At 44.7% G+C, this 13,024-nt stretch overlaps 1 protein-coding gene across 1 annotated transcript in view; it reads right to left on the reverse strand.

Moving 5' to 3' along the window:
• Window positions 1-11,618, reverse strand: part of NMNAT3 (nicotinamide nucleotide adenylyltransferase 3) — a 103,403-nt gene extending 91,785 nt beyond the window's left edge. The window contains exon 1 of the mRNA XM_012663846.1: window positions 11,542-11,618. The gene's annotated coding sequence lies outside the window, so the exon portion shown is untranslated. The remainder of the gene's footprint in view (window positions 1-11,541) is intronic.
• Window positions 11,619-13,024: the final 1,406 nt, after the last annotated feature.

Raw genomic sequence — 13,024 nt, forward strand, 5'->3', positions numbered from 1 at the left:
GATCTCCACAACTGGCTGGGGCTCTTGGGGAAGGCGTCCTAATTTATTCTCTCCCATGCAAGATGCCATATGTGTGTTACTCACTGCAGCATTGTCTGTAGCAGCTCAGTGCCCACCCACAGAAAACTGATTAAGTGATCTAAGGTAAAGCCACACAATAGAGCAATATAGCACCCTATGCATCAGACAGAGAGAGAGAGAGAGAGAGAGAGAGAGAGAGATTGATTCTGTATACTGATAAGGAAATAATGTACAGATATATTGTTAAATGAAAAAAAGGGAAAGTGTAGAACAGTAAGTATAGAATGCTGTTTTGTATAAACAGGGTGAAATATAAAAATAACTATAAACTCTGAAAGGATATAAAAACATTTGACTGATTATCTATGGAAAGTAGAGGTAGAAACTATGATATGAGAGGGCATATTTTCATTGTACGCATTTATGTTTATTTTTCCTAACTTTTGAATCATGTAAATGTGTTATCTATAAAAAAAATCCACTTAAACGGAAATCTGTGGCATTTCAGGTAGTTCTCGAGGGAATGCTTAGATGTGTTGGGGGCCTGTGAAAAAATGTATCTTCCAACACAGGCAAAACAGAATTTCCTGTCCATATGCTCTTCTTACAATGTGAGTGTGACATGTCTCCCATCAAGAGGTGGATCTATGTCCCACGTCCTTGAAGCTGGGCAGGCTAGTAAATACGGCAAAAGTGATGCTATGAGACTTCTGGGGCTAGACTGTAAGAGGTGATACAGCTTCCACCTGGTCCTCTTGGTATACTTGTTCTTAGAACCCAGCTGCAATGCTGTGAGAAAATTCAGGCCACATGACAAGGCATTCCAGACAACATCCCAGCTGAGGTCCCAGCTGCCAGCCACTGAGTGAGGAAGTATTTTTAAGAAAAAATAATTGTGGATGCATATTGCACATATTTATGGGGTACTTGTGATATTTTGATACATGAATACAATGTGTAATGATCAAATCAGGGTAATCAGGATATCCATTACCTCAAACATTTATCTTTTGTGTTGGAACATTTCAAATCCTTTCTTCTAGTTATTTTAAAATACATGATAAATTATTGTTAACTATTGTTACCCTGCTGTGCTATCAAACACTAGAACTTATTCCTTCTATCTAACTGTATTTTGTACTCATTAACCAACCTCTCCTCATCTCCTTCCACCTACTCAGCTTCTAATATCTACTGTTCTACTCTCTACCTTCATGAGATCAACTTTGTTAGCTCCCACATGGATGAGAACATATGATATTTGTCTTTCTGTGCCTGGCTTATTTCACCTAACATAATGTCCTCCAGTTCCATCTATGTTGCTGCAAATGAAGGAATTTCATTCTTTTTTATGGCTGAATAATATCCCATTGCATATATATGCCACATTTTTTTATCCATTCATCCACTGATGGACACGTAGGTTGCTTCCATATCTTGGCTATTGTGAATAGTGCTGTAATAAACATGAGAATGCAAATATCTCTCTGATATGCTGATTTCCTTTCTTCTGGATATATACCCAGCAGTGGAATTGCTGGATCATATGGTAGTTCTACTTTTAGTTTTCTGAGGAATCTCCATAATGTTTTCCATAGTGGCTGCACTAATTCCTATTTCCACCAACAGTATACTAGCATTCCTCTTTCTCCTCATCCTTGCCACCATTTATTTTTTGTCTTTTTGATAACAGCCATTTTAACTGGGATGAGATGATATCTCATTGAGGTTTTGATTTGCATTTCTCTGATGATTAGTGATGCTGAGCATTTTAAAAAATGCCCTTTGGCCATTTGTATGTCTTCTTTTAAAAAACATCTATTCAGGTCTTTTTCCTATTTTTTAATATTTGGTTTTTTTTTGTTATTGAGCTGTTTGGGCTCCTTATATAATCTGGTTATTAATCCTTTGTCAGATGGATAGTTTGCAAATATTTTCTCCCATTCTTTAGGTTGTTTCTTAAGTCAGGAAGCCTTTGAGGTGGCTCCAGACCCAGCCACCATCTAAGTGCCACTGAATGAGAGACTGAGGGTGAGAACTGCCTCGCTGAGTCCAGTCAACCCTGAGAATTGTGAGAGATAATCAAATGACTGTTTTTGTTTTAAGATCCTTAGTTTTAAGGCCTCGTTTTGGTTTGAGCCCTAGTCTTATATTTGATTATCCGAGACAGAGCTTTCTCACAAGTTCAGAACAATGTACCTATGACTCCAAGGAGGTAGCAGAAACAACCTGACAGGCACAAGTATTTAGTTGGCCCTGTGAAAGGACAAATAGTCTAGAACAAATGAAACATGTTGACTCTGGATGCCTATGGCAGCCACAAGAACAAACATTCAACAGCCTGCTTGATACAGAGGTCTGGGATCCAGAAGGGGATGTGATGGAGGCAAGAATATGGGAAGTATCCGTGTAAAGGTTACAGTTAAAAACCAAGTGTGTGGACGAAATCATCCAGGTGGAATGCATGGACAAGAGGAGGTGAGGGAAGAACTCTGGGGACATCCCACTGAAAATGCAAGCAGAGGAAAGAGAGCAGGTAGAGAAGTCAAAGAAGAAACAATCAGGGAAGAAGGAAGAAAATCCAAGAAACAGTTCAAAAGGTGGACATAGTCAGAGGTCTCAGATATTACACAGAAAGTATGGATAGAAAAGCCTGTAAGATTTGATAATGTGGAGGTCACCAGAGACCTATAGCAAAGCATTCTCCCTGAAGTGGTAGAAAAAATCAAAATTTCAATGCATTTCCATTAATACAAATGACTTTAACTAAATTTTAGAGAGAATAACAAATAATTTTTGGCTTCCTGCTTTATCTTCTGAGCAACATTACAGGACACAAAGAAGAAAGAAAAAAATCAAAATGCACATGACAAAAGGAAAAATGGCAGGCAGACAATCACTGTCAAACTGAATACCTATCATCTGCATGGCAGAGAGGTGACTAAAAAAGGCACTAGGTGAGCAAACCAGCTGACTCTTGAATTCATTTTTTTTGTAGGGGGACTATGAAAGCTTCTTTTGTTGACTAATCCCAGCAATGGCAGGGACAGGTATTATAAAAAGGTATGCAAGAGCAAGGGAGTCCCTAGGCTTCATCTGGTGAACCAGTTCTGATGAATTGTAGCAGCTGGCTGCGTGGGGCACTTTGTAGAAGAGGATTCAGGCTTGAGTATCAGCCAATGATGCCTGCCATGTGCACAGGGCACAGGGATGAACACCAGGTATTTGTCATCTTAGTCTTTATGAAATGCATCTTGGACCACAACTTGAAGGAAAATGGCTTCATTTCTCTAAAACACTGGGTTCTTAAAATCTTTCTATATAAATTCTAAAATGCCCATAAATCAAAGAATATGAACTTTAGCCACTAAACCCTATTGTGCTTTCTACATGATTTACAATTTTAAATCATTTCTTAGAGTATGGCCTTCATTTATTGTGACAAATGTTTCAATATACTTAGTAAATACATGGAGAGTGTTTCTAGAATCTGCATTAAGCCCCAAATTTCTGCTGCTATTCCTCCTCTATGCATAGGGGGAAAAAAGCATATAAAATGGATTGGGACCCACAAAACTATAGAATGAATTAAGCTGAAATGTCAGCACGATCACATCATATGCCTCAATTGTGAATAGATACTTTGATGAAGGGCTTACTAAATCTTTAATTGGAGATGGAGTGTTTCTATATAAAGGCAATGACCACAAAACATTTATCACAGTGCCTAAAGCCATAACTACAGAGATTCTCTGCCATCCTCTGGTTAGTGAGTACAGTAAATCCAGTATTAATATTCAAACATGGCACTGGAGATATAATCATGGGTGGACACAAATGAGGTTAAATATTTTCTCCCAGTGAATTTTTCTTTTAAAATCATCTCAATCTACTAGAGAAATAAGAGGAGTAATCGAGCTACAGCAGAGGGGAAAACATTGCCACATTAAGATAAATCTTATACATTCAGGCCCTCTTTTAAAGTGTTGGGTCTTAAACTATATGGCTGCAGAATATTAGCATTCTGCCACTTAAATCAAATATTGGTAGTCTATTCCAATACACTGGGAAAATATGGTAATATTTTTCTTATTTAAAGTTTTCTTCTCATGATTTTTTTCTTCAACTTTTGGGGTTGGTTATTACTTAATGCAGTCTTCAATTTAGCGTAACCAGGTCCGAGATTTGATAGAGAACCGTGGATTTGATTATTTTCAGTGTAGTACACTGTTAATGTTCCTGGCGGTTAGGGAAGGACAGTACAGCAGACACTATGAGTGTTGTGCCCTTAGCTCCAGGCCTCGCCATCTTACAGCAAACCAGCTTGACTTCCAACTGCCAGCATCTGTATCTCCTCACCCGGGTGCTTTACCTAGGGACTGGAACCTGCCAGAAGAATTCAAGAATTAACTCCCCATAAGGAATAATGCTCAACCAATGACTGACAGGAATGGTGTGTACATACCCAGCCCCCGACCCCATGAGGGGACAACTCTGTGATGGGTGTTTTACACAGACTTGTCAGATCCGAGTGGGATTAAAGTCCAGTTGCCCACAGTGGTAACCTGGTAACCTGCTTGAGAGTGCACTCCCCTGGCTCATTTCCCTACTTCTTACTAGTGCTTCCTGGGATCTCCTCCCAAATAAACTACTCAGACTCAAATCTTTGTCTTGTGTCATGATTTCTCAATGTTTGGCCAACTGAACAAGTTCAGTTTGGAGTATACCATTGGCCATGCACTAGGCTTTGGCCAGCATCAGGGAGCAAAGGATACATGGGTATAGAGCTGTCACAGGGAGAGCTGGCATTAAGTTCCACGTTGACTGATGGACATACTTACTCCTCAGAACCCTTTTCATAAATATCCACCACCACTGGTGTTCTGTAATTTGACTATCCTCCTATACTGTATATTCAGATCACTTCTAAGTTTTCACCATTAGAAATAATGAGGCAGGGAATATTTTTTATATAGTGGCTCTTTCCATTTTTCAGATTATTTTCTTTTTAAAGCTGAATCTCAGAAGCCAAAAGGTAGTAGCATTTTAGTAGCACCTAAAACAGGCAGCCCCTCTACTTTTATCATCCATTGTCCTCTGATTACTTACAAAATATAAAGTGGGTAACAGATACTAGCATCCTTTTTCTTACAAAAAAACACTAAGACATGAATGGCCAATAGTATCATAAAAGTTATGGAGAAGACCAGATGGGGAAATTAAAAGCAAAGCAGTCTTTGATATTAAGTATAAGGTTCATGCAATAAACACCTATTTCTGATCTTTAAAACGAACATTTGAAAGTCAATAATAATTTCAGGTTAGGCTCCTACACACTAATTCATGTAACAGGCATTCTGTCCTAATGATCACCTGCTCGCAGAGACACTTCCAGCCTTCTAAAGCTTTCTCTTTACCTGACCTGGTGTGAGTCCCTCACTGACACTGACATTCATTCTCTCCCATCTGCCACTTACTGTGCCCAAATTCAGGTTAGTTTGCTTCAGTTGTTTTCATCATTCTTTTCCCCTCCAGTTGCAAACCCTTTTCAGTGAGCAGTTGGGCTGACGGCAGAGTTGCTGATGGCTGTGGTTGGCATGCAATTAGGCTGAACCGTGTTTGTCAGCCTTGCTCCACACTCTTTTCTCTTCAGAACACGGTGACTAGAGGCAAGTACCAGAATCAAGGCACTAACCCCCGCACACTCGCCTTTAATACACTAGCTGTGCTTCTGCAAGGCAGTTCCAACCTCCCCCCTGGGCTCTGTCCTGCTTTGACACTTCATTTTTATAAGAGGAAGCAAAGGGGGCGGGGGCAGCTGATGGAAGGGGGAAGGCAGGAAGAAGATTGGCTCTAATTTAAAACCATCTTAGGAGCTCTAAAAAGTTCCAGGTTGACTGATGGACACATTTACTCCTCAGAACCCTTTTCATAAATATCCACCACTTAACATGCACTTTCAAGAGGCATAAATACCGTCACTGTGTCAGCCTTTATGGAAGGGAGATTTCCAGAACCACTTCTTTTCTCCATGGCTGAGAGCCACACAATTACAACCCTATTAAAGCTGTACCCTGAGAATACAGCCCTTCTCCAATGGCCTACGCATGGCAGTCAAACCCACCCCACCAAGGGTAGCGCGGAGGCCTTCTCAGTCTCTGCGTGGTGATGCTAGTATCCTTGCTTGGTGTGGAGAAGATGGCAGCTCATCTCCTATAATAAGGTCTACATCTGAGACTGGTGGGGATTGGAGATGTATTGTGTTAACAGTTCTGGTAAAACAAATAAAATAACTCTCTAATAATATTCAGGCATGCAGAGAGAATGTTTCTTGGGGCTGATGGATTATGTCTTATTTAAAACAGGCCTTTTACTGTATCTTCTCCCTGTTTTCAGTGGAACCAAATGAGCTGGAAGGCAAGCATGGCGTCCCTCACGAGGGACCGTGCTGAGACAGCTCGGCTCTGCATGGGTGGGATCGCTGCCAGCTCACCCTGCCACCGCAGCGTGCAGACAGCGGGCCCACCCTCTGGACAACAGCAGTCAGCTTTGCCTTTGTTTCCTCTCATACGGCAGGCCACTAGCCACAGCGTGATAAAATCTATGCTGGAACCTCAGCCTGGTATGCCCACGGGTATCAGAGAAGGAGAAAACAAACAGGTCCTCAGGTGGACTCTGTCACTTGGAAGGGAAAGAGCTCCCGTGCCCACTCCACCAGACCTTCCCTCGGATGAGCTGGGTCCCCGTTTGCTGCTGCCACCCAGTGGGAGACATATGACGCTGAGAACCGAGCACCCAACCAGACAACAGCCGACCGGGCTCTGTAAACTCTAAAGCAGCAAGCAAATTGGGGCATTAGCATTATTCTCCCATTTGGAAGCTGAAGCCCAATTGTTTTTAAAAATACACATTCTCAATAAGATTACTTTGGCAGCATAAAGCATTGTTTACCAGAATTTATAGAAAAATACCATCCAGTGGTCTTCAAAAGTATATGAATAAATGAACATAGGCCTTCAACCACCACTCGCAGGCCCACTCTAGCCGTACTGATACTGCCTGTATCTCTGTATCTGCCCCACTTTTGCACACCGCCGTGGCACACCAGGCTCCTCCTTCGGGGCAGTTAGCCCGGTTTATAATCTCTTACTCTGCGTGCTTATGTGCTTAATTCTGTCTTTAGTAAATCTGTCTCGTGATGTGTGTGGGCTTCACAAGGGTCAGGACTGTGCAATTTTGACTCACCATTCAAATCCCCAGGACATTGCCTAAAGTATTTGTAGAGGAAGGGAAGAAAGGGAGGAAGGAAGAGAGGGAGGGAGGGAGGACAATGTGCCAGGCACAGTGCTGGGTACCGGCAACACTTGGTCCAATAGCCGTGGAAGCGCTCACAGCCCAGCAGAGGAGGTAATTCAGGGCAGCTGGAGAAGGGCATGCTGACAGGTGCGCACTGGTACTGTGGGAAGGCACAGGAGTTGATTCAGGGAGGCTTCCCTGCAACAGCTCGTGCCTCTGCAGCTGCCCCAGGGATTCTGGTTTTAGGGGCAGGTCTGGCCAGAGGCAGGGACAGCAGGGAGGCACAGAGATCCAGACCAGGCATTCACTGGGCAGGAGGCCAGGCCCAGAGACGGTAGTCCTGGGAGGAAGGAGCAGACAGCTCTGGCTTCCAGAAAATGTGGTCACCCTTATCCCAGAAACCCATTACAGAGAATTTTAGATTTCCCCAGAGTCGATTTCTCAGATTCACACTAGCAACAGAATGCCTTTCTATTCCTAATTCCTAGACTGGCACACGGGTCTGTGTGTATGCAAGAGGAACAATGATGAAGGAATCACGAGTCCACTGTGGTTTGTTAAACACCATCATGAAGAACTGCATGGCTAAAACAGTGGGGCAGGGGCTGCCATCCTGAAGCCTGCACTGCAGAACGGGATCTGTCCACCTTTACTGGGGAATATGATAAATGAGCAAAGACAGACACTGGTCAGGATAAGCCACTTTATTTAAGAGCTTCGACAGCCCAAAGTGGTTTAACATGGATGCATGGAAGATTTATCTAGATGATAAAATACCTGAACTTGAAAGCACATAAATTATAATTTTGCAGTTTCTCTCTTTCTAAGATTTCACACAGTCAAGTGCTTTAAGTAATGAATGAAATGCATATAAGGTTGACTTCATTTCACACAAGCTATCTGGCGGGTGTCTGCAGAGTCTGACTCCAGAGGGACTGAGTTCAGAATCAGTGCCACCCATCTGTGCCTGTGGCCTTCAGTTTCCTCATCAGAGTGGAGATCATTGGGAGGATTAATAAATGTAATAATACAGCAGCTATTATTGTCTGAGCACTTACCATACTACATGCTGTGCACTGAGGGCAGCACCTCACATACTTATCTTGACTAACGCTCCTAACAACCCTATGAGTTAGGCATTTCACAGTTCCCATGAGTTCCCATTTCACAGATGCAAAAACTTAGGTTTAGAGAGCTTTGGTGATGCATGCATGGGAGGTCACACAAGCAATTTTACCTGACTACAGAGCTGTGGTGTTCACCATATGTATTTACATGTAACATACATGAAAATGCTTGGCCCTCAGCAAATGCTTCAATACATTAGTTGTCTTTCCCTATCTTCACACTTCTTTTTTTTTTTTTAAATATATATATATATACATAATACACAACAAAAAGTTTGCCTCTTGGGCTTATGTTCATTTATTTGTTCATTCATTCATGCATGCCTTTTGGCATGCCTGGTTCTCTGCTGGTACAAGGGTTACAAAATTAGACTCCACAGCTCCCAGGCCAGTCAAAGAGCCAAGCCATGGTCAGGTTCACCATGCCCATAAGGATGGCAAAGGCCAGCAAAGGACAGTGGCAGCCCCTGCAGGGGACTCACACCCAGCCCAGGGTTAGAGATAATATCTTGAAAAAGACAATTTTAGACCTTTTCAACACTAGTTTTCCCCCAGAACTTTCGCTGTCTTTTCTTTGGCACAAGTCTCCAAAGACACTCAAACTATAGGGCCTTCTGACAGTGTGGCTGCCCAAGAGGCCCTTTATCATGCAGAACACCCCTCTCTGCTTCCAGGCTGATGCTTTCTGGCAAAACCACTGCGACAGATAACCCAACTCCCCAGCTAATCACCCTGCCCTCAGCTGCCTTGTTTCCCCAGTTTTTGTCCAGACTAAGGAATAATATCAATAGTACTACTAGTAGTAATATCCTACATGTCAGATGCTGCTCTACATATTTTAGGTACTCATTAAATCCCCATAATAACCCTCTGAGGTAGGCACTATTATTATTCCCATTTTAGTTCATTCAGGGAAGAAGAGGGTGGGAGCCAATATTTCTCAGGGCCAACTACATGCCAAGCATCTGTCAAGTATGCACAACACTCGTAACTCAGACGGTAAGCGATAAGTGCCCAGGGTTAGTCATGCAGCTGGGAAGTGCCAGGTCTGTGACCAACAAACCTGTAGCTTCCCTTCTCTCTTTGGCTGGGACACTACGGTTGTCTGAGAGGTGAACAGAGGGGCTGCACAAAGGCTGCCCTCTCCCCTTCTCCCTCCAGCACACTCTGTTAACATTTGTCCTCTGTTTTTGACCACTCCCCAAAAACTGTGCCAGACTCCATCCTCAACTGTGTTTCCCCACTCTCTGGGGCCTCCCAGCCAGGTTTCATGGAGCAAATCCTGTGTCGATACCAATGGTGTGAATAGAGCCAAAGAAGAAACTGGGATCACTCAAGCCAATAAAATACAGCAAGCAGCTGATGGGTATTTCCTAAAGCCTAAAAAGGTTTCCCAAATTCATGGGGTCTCAAGGTTTGAGGGGTCCTCAGCAAGGGACTAGCAGAGTTGCTGCCTCTGGGGAGTCTTTTGGCCCGTTTTAGGGGGTGACACCAAAAGCTGAGAGTGACCAATGAAAGTCAGGAGGTAACTGATGTTCAGTGGAGTAGCATGAACCATACATTCCGGGGACTCATAGAGCTGGCTTTCTGGGAAATGTGTACTTGGCCAGAAGCAGAGGGCTTTCCCTGGCAAGTCCAGAGGTCGGATCCCTTCCTTTGGGCTCTGCCAGACTGGAACTGTCACTTTATTTCACCTGGCTCACCCCACATGAGCTCCAGGAGAACAGGGGCCTTGTCTGGTTTCTCTCTGAATCCTCAGAGCCAGGGTAAAGTGGGCACCAGTTAAATGTTCCAAGAATGAACGACTAAACCGGTCATCATTTCAGAGAACAGGCTGTTTGAGAGATTCTACTCAGAACCCCTTATCTGATAGAGGAGGAAACAGGCCTCAGGGAGAGGGGTGAGTTTGCTCAGAGGCAGGCACACTGTATTTAGCCCACAACAACATCCAGCCTCAATCCAGAACATCTTCATCTTTGCTTTACTTACCGCACACCTAAAATAGCGCTAAGTCATTTACATTTAACGTTTCCATCCTCTATGGGCAGAACAGTTCCATTATACAGAGAAGGAAGTTAAGGTTAAGGAACTTGCCTTCCCCCAGCTCTCTGCAGCCAGCCCCACTCACATTCTTTTCCTCAAACAAGCCAACATCCTCTCCCAACAAAATGTGTTTGCTCTGTTGTTCTCCACCCTGGAATTCTCTGAAGTTTTAGTTCCAGCAGACTTTTATAGCAGGGGACCCTGATAAAAGATCTCCAGCACCCTGCACTTTCTATCTTCAGAGCTCTCACCAGTTTTAACGTTTACAATTTGTTTGTACGGATCCATCTGGTCTAAGTCTCCCACACTGGACTGTGACTCCATGGGGCAGGCCCCACGTTAGTTGGCCCACCAGTTTAATCCCAGCATTTAGCCCAATGGCGGGCACTCTGTGGCACACAGTAAGTATTAGTTAGATATTGTGTTTATTTTTAACACATTGACTGCCACACTAGAAAAAAATTTTTTTTCCGTGGGGCCACGGTGTTTTATTACGAAAATAGAATAAAAACTTTGAAAACAAAACGATCCTTTCTAATTTAATAAAATGTTATTTTTTATTGTTTTCTGTGCATGAGGTATACGCAACTTGAAAAATAGTTCACGTGGCTCCCAAGGTAAAGAGACATGTGAGTTACATATGCTTCACGAGGCCCCAGGCTCAGAACTAGCGTGCGTTAAATACAACTCACACAGCAGTTAATGTGTTAACTGCACTCGCAGTTAATGTGTTAACTGCTGAGTGCACAAATGCTGAAGGTGGGATCCGAACTCGTGTCTGCAGGGGCTCGGGTCACAGCCAAAGGAGTACTGAGGGTTTGGTCGATAACGACGCAACGAGAACGCGCGCGCACAAGGTACAGCGGAGCTGTTCCCGGCTCCGTTCGACTCGGCGCCCGCGCGGCACTCCGCCGCCACCTGTCGCCCGGGAGCCGGCGCCCAGGTCTCCGCCGCGGCCCGGGTCGTGTGGGCCGGGCGTCCAGCTGCCATCCGGGTCCTCGCGAGCGCCCGCGCGGGCGGGAGCGGGCTGACCAGGGCCCCAGGCTGCGCTTACCTGCGCGTCGCGGGGCTGAGCATCGGCGCTCGGCGAGTCTCGGGGAACTGCAGGGCCCTGGGGGACCAGAGGGCCGAAGCGCGGCTGTTGGCCAGCGCGGCCCCGCACGCGAGGACCGAGCGTGGGTGGTACTGGGTCTCGGGACGCCCGGCCGCCTTCCAGGGGGCAGCCCAGGACTTGCCCGCCTTGCCCCCGCGCTGGGGGGGGCGGGGCCTAAGGCGAACTTGACCTTGACCTCCCCCAGCTCCCCCGGGAGGACCGAGTCTGAGGGAAGCGGTCTGCGCCCCGCCCCTCGCTGGGGGCGGGCCCTAAGGAGACCCGCCCCTGGCACAAACCCCGCCCGCTGGTTCCCATCCGCCAGGAACCTTTCGTGGTGCGTCAGCGTTTGCTTTTCATTTTCCTATGTTTTATGTTGCGTTTATTTCTTGTTTTTATTTAATTTTACTTTCCTTTTTAACAACTGAATTAAAAAAATATATCAAAGTAATGCACGAGCACTTTTTACAAAATAAAATTACCTAGATTTGCTTATACTATGAAAGCAACAGGCCGCTTCTCCGTTGCTCCTTTTTAGGTTCCTCCGTGTAGTTCTGGTGGTCACCCCTTTGTCGCTAAAAAAATAAGCTTACATAGCGATTTCTTGATTTATCTATTGACTTCCTGCCATGTTAGATGAGGATTTACTCTCTTACTGCGCCGCCCCCACATCCTTCTGACAAATTTACACCTCTATTCTTGAGCCTGCCCTGGTGAGCGCTGAGACCTCAAACCAGGAGTGGATGAAGGTTTTCTGGAACCTGAAGCTTACACAATTGTGGGAGCAGAGGGGAAGGGAGGACTGTTTTAGAAAGAGAATACAGAATTTGTGGCATACAAGTGAACATTTATTTAGAATGGGAAAAGAAATCATAAAATCCTGGAGCCTTGGAGATTGGGTTCCCTATCCCCTGAGATTTTCTTAGGTAATTTAGGTCCTGAATTTGCTTCCCTAATGCAGTCTGGCTTCCTCTGCCTACCCAGAACTCTCCATAACTCCCAGTACTCACATGGGCTTTGCAGGGAGGGGCCCTGAAGGTCAAGATTCCACCAGCTTCTGCCAACAGGATTTCCTAATGGAGTGAATTGGAGTGCAAAGAAAGAGAGACATCGAGGATGATGTCAAGGTTTTGTGATTGCTAGGCAATCAATTTCCAGCTTTTCCTAGCCACAGTGACAAGTCTTCACCTTAGTAGTGGGAGTGATTTATAAAGTCAATTCTGGACCCTGGCCCTGTCACCAGAGCCTCACAGTTCTCCCATGAGGTTGGCTGGGCAGGCACACTGTCCACTTTGAGGAGGGCCCATAAACTTGTCCCTTTTGTATCAGCACAGGGGCATGCAGCTAGCACCCAATAAGTGCCCAGGTAAAAGGTACCTCCTCCGTCACACGGAAGACACAGCATCCGTGCTCTCTCTAATTCCTTTTTTCCTCCTTACAATAAGAA

The sequence above is a fragment of the Propithecus coquereli genome, unplaced genomic scaffold (genome assembly GCF_000956105.1).
Source record: "Propithecus coquereli isolate 6110/MARCELLA unplaced genomic scaffold, Pcoq_1.0 Scaffold12, whole genome shotgun sequence".
Classification (NCBI taxonomy): domain Eukaryota; kingdom Metazoa; phylum Chordata; class Mammalia; order Primates; family Indriidae; genus Propithecus; species Propithecus coquereli.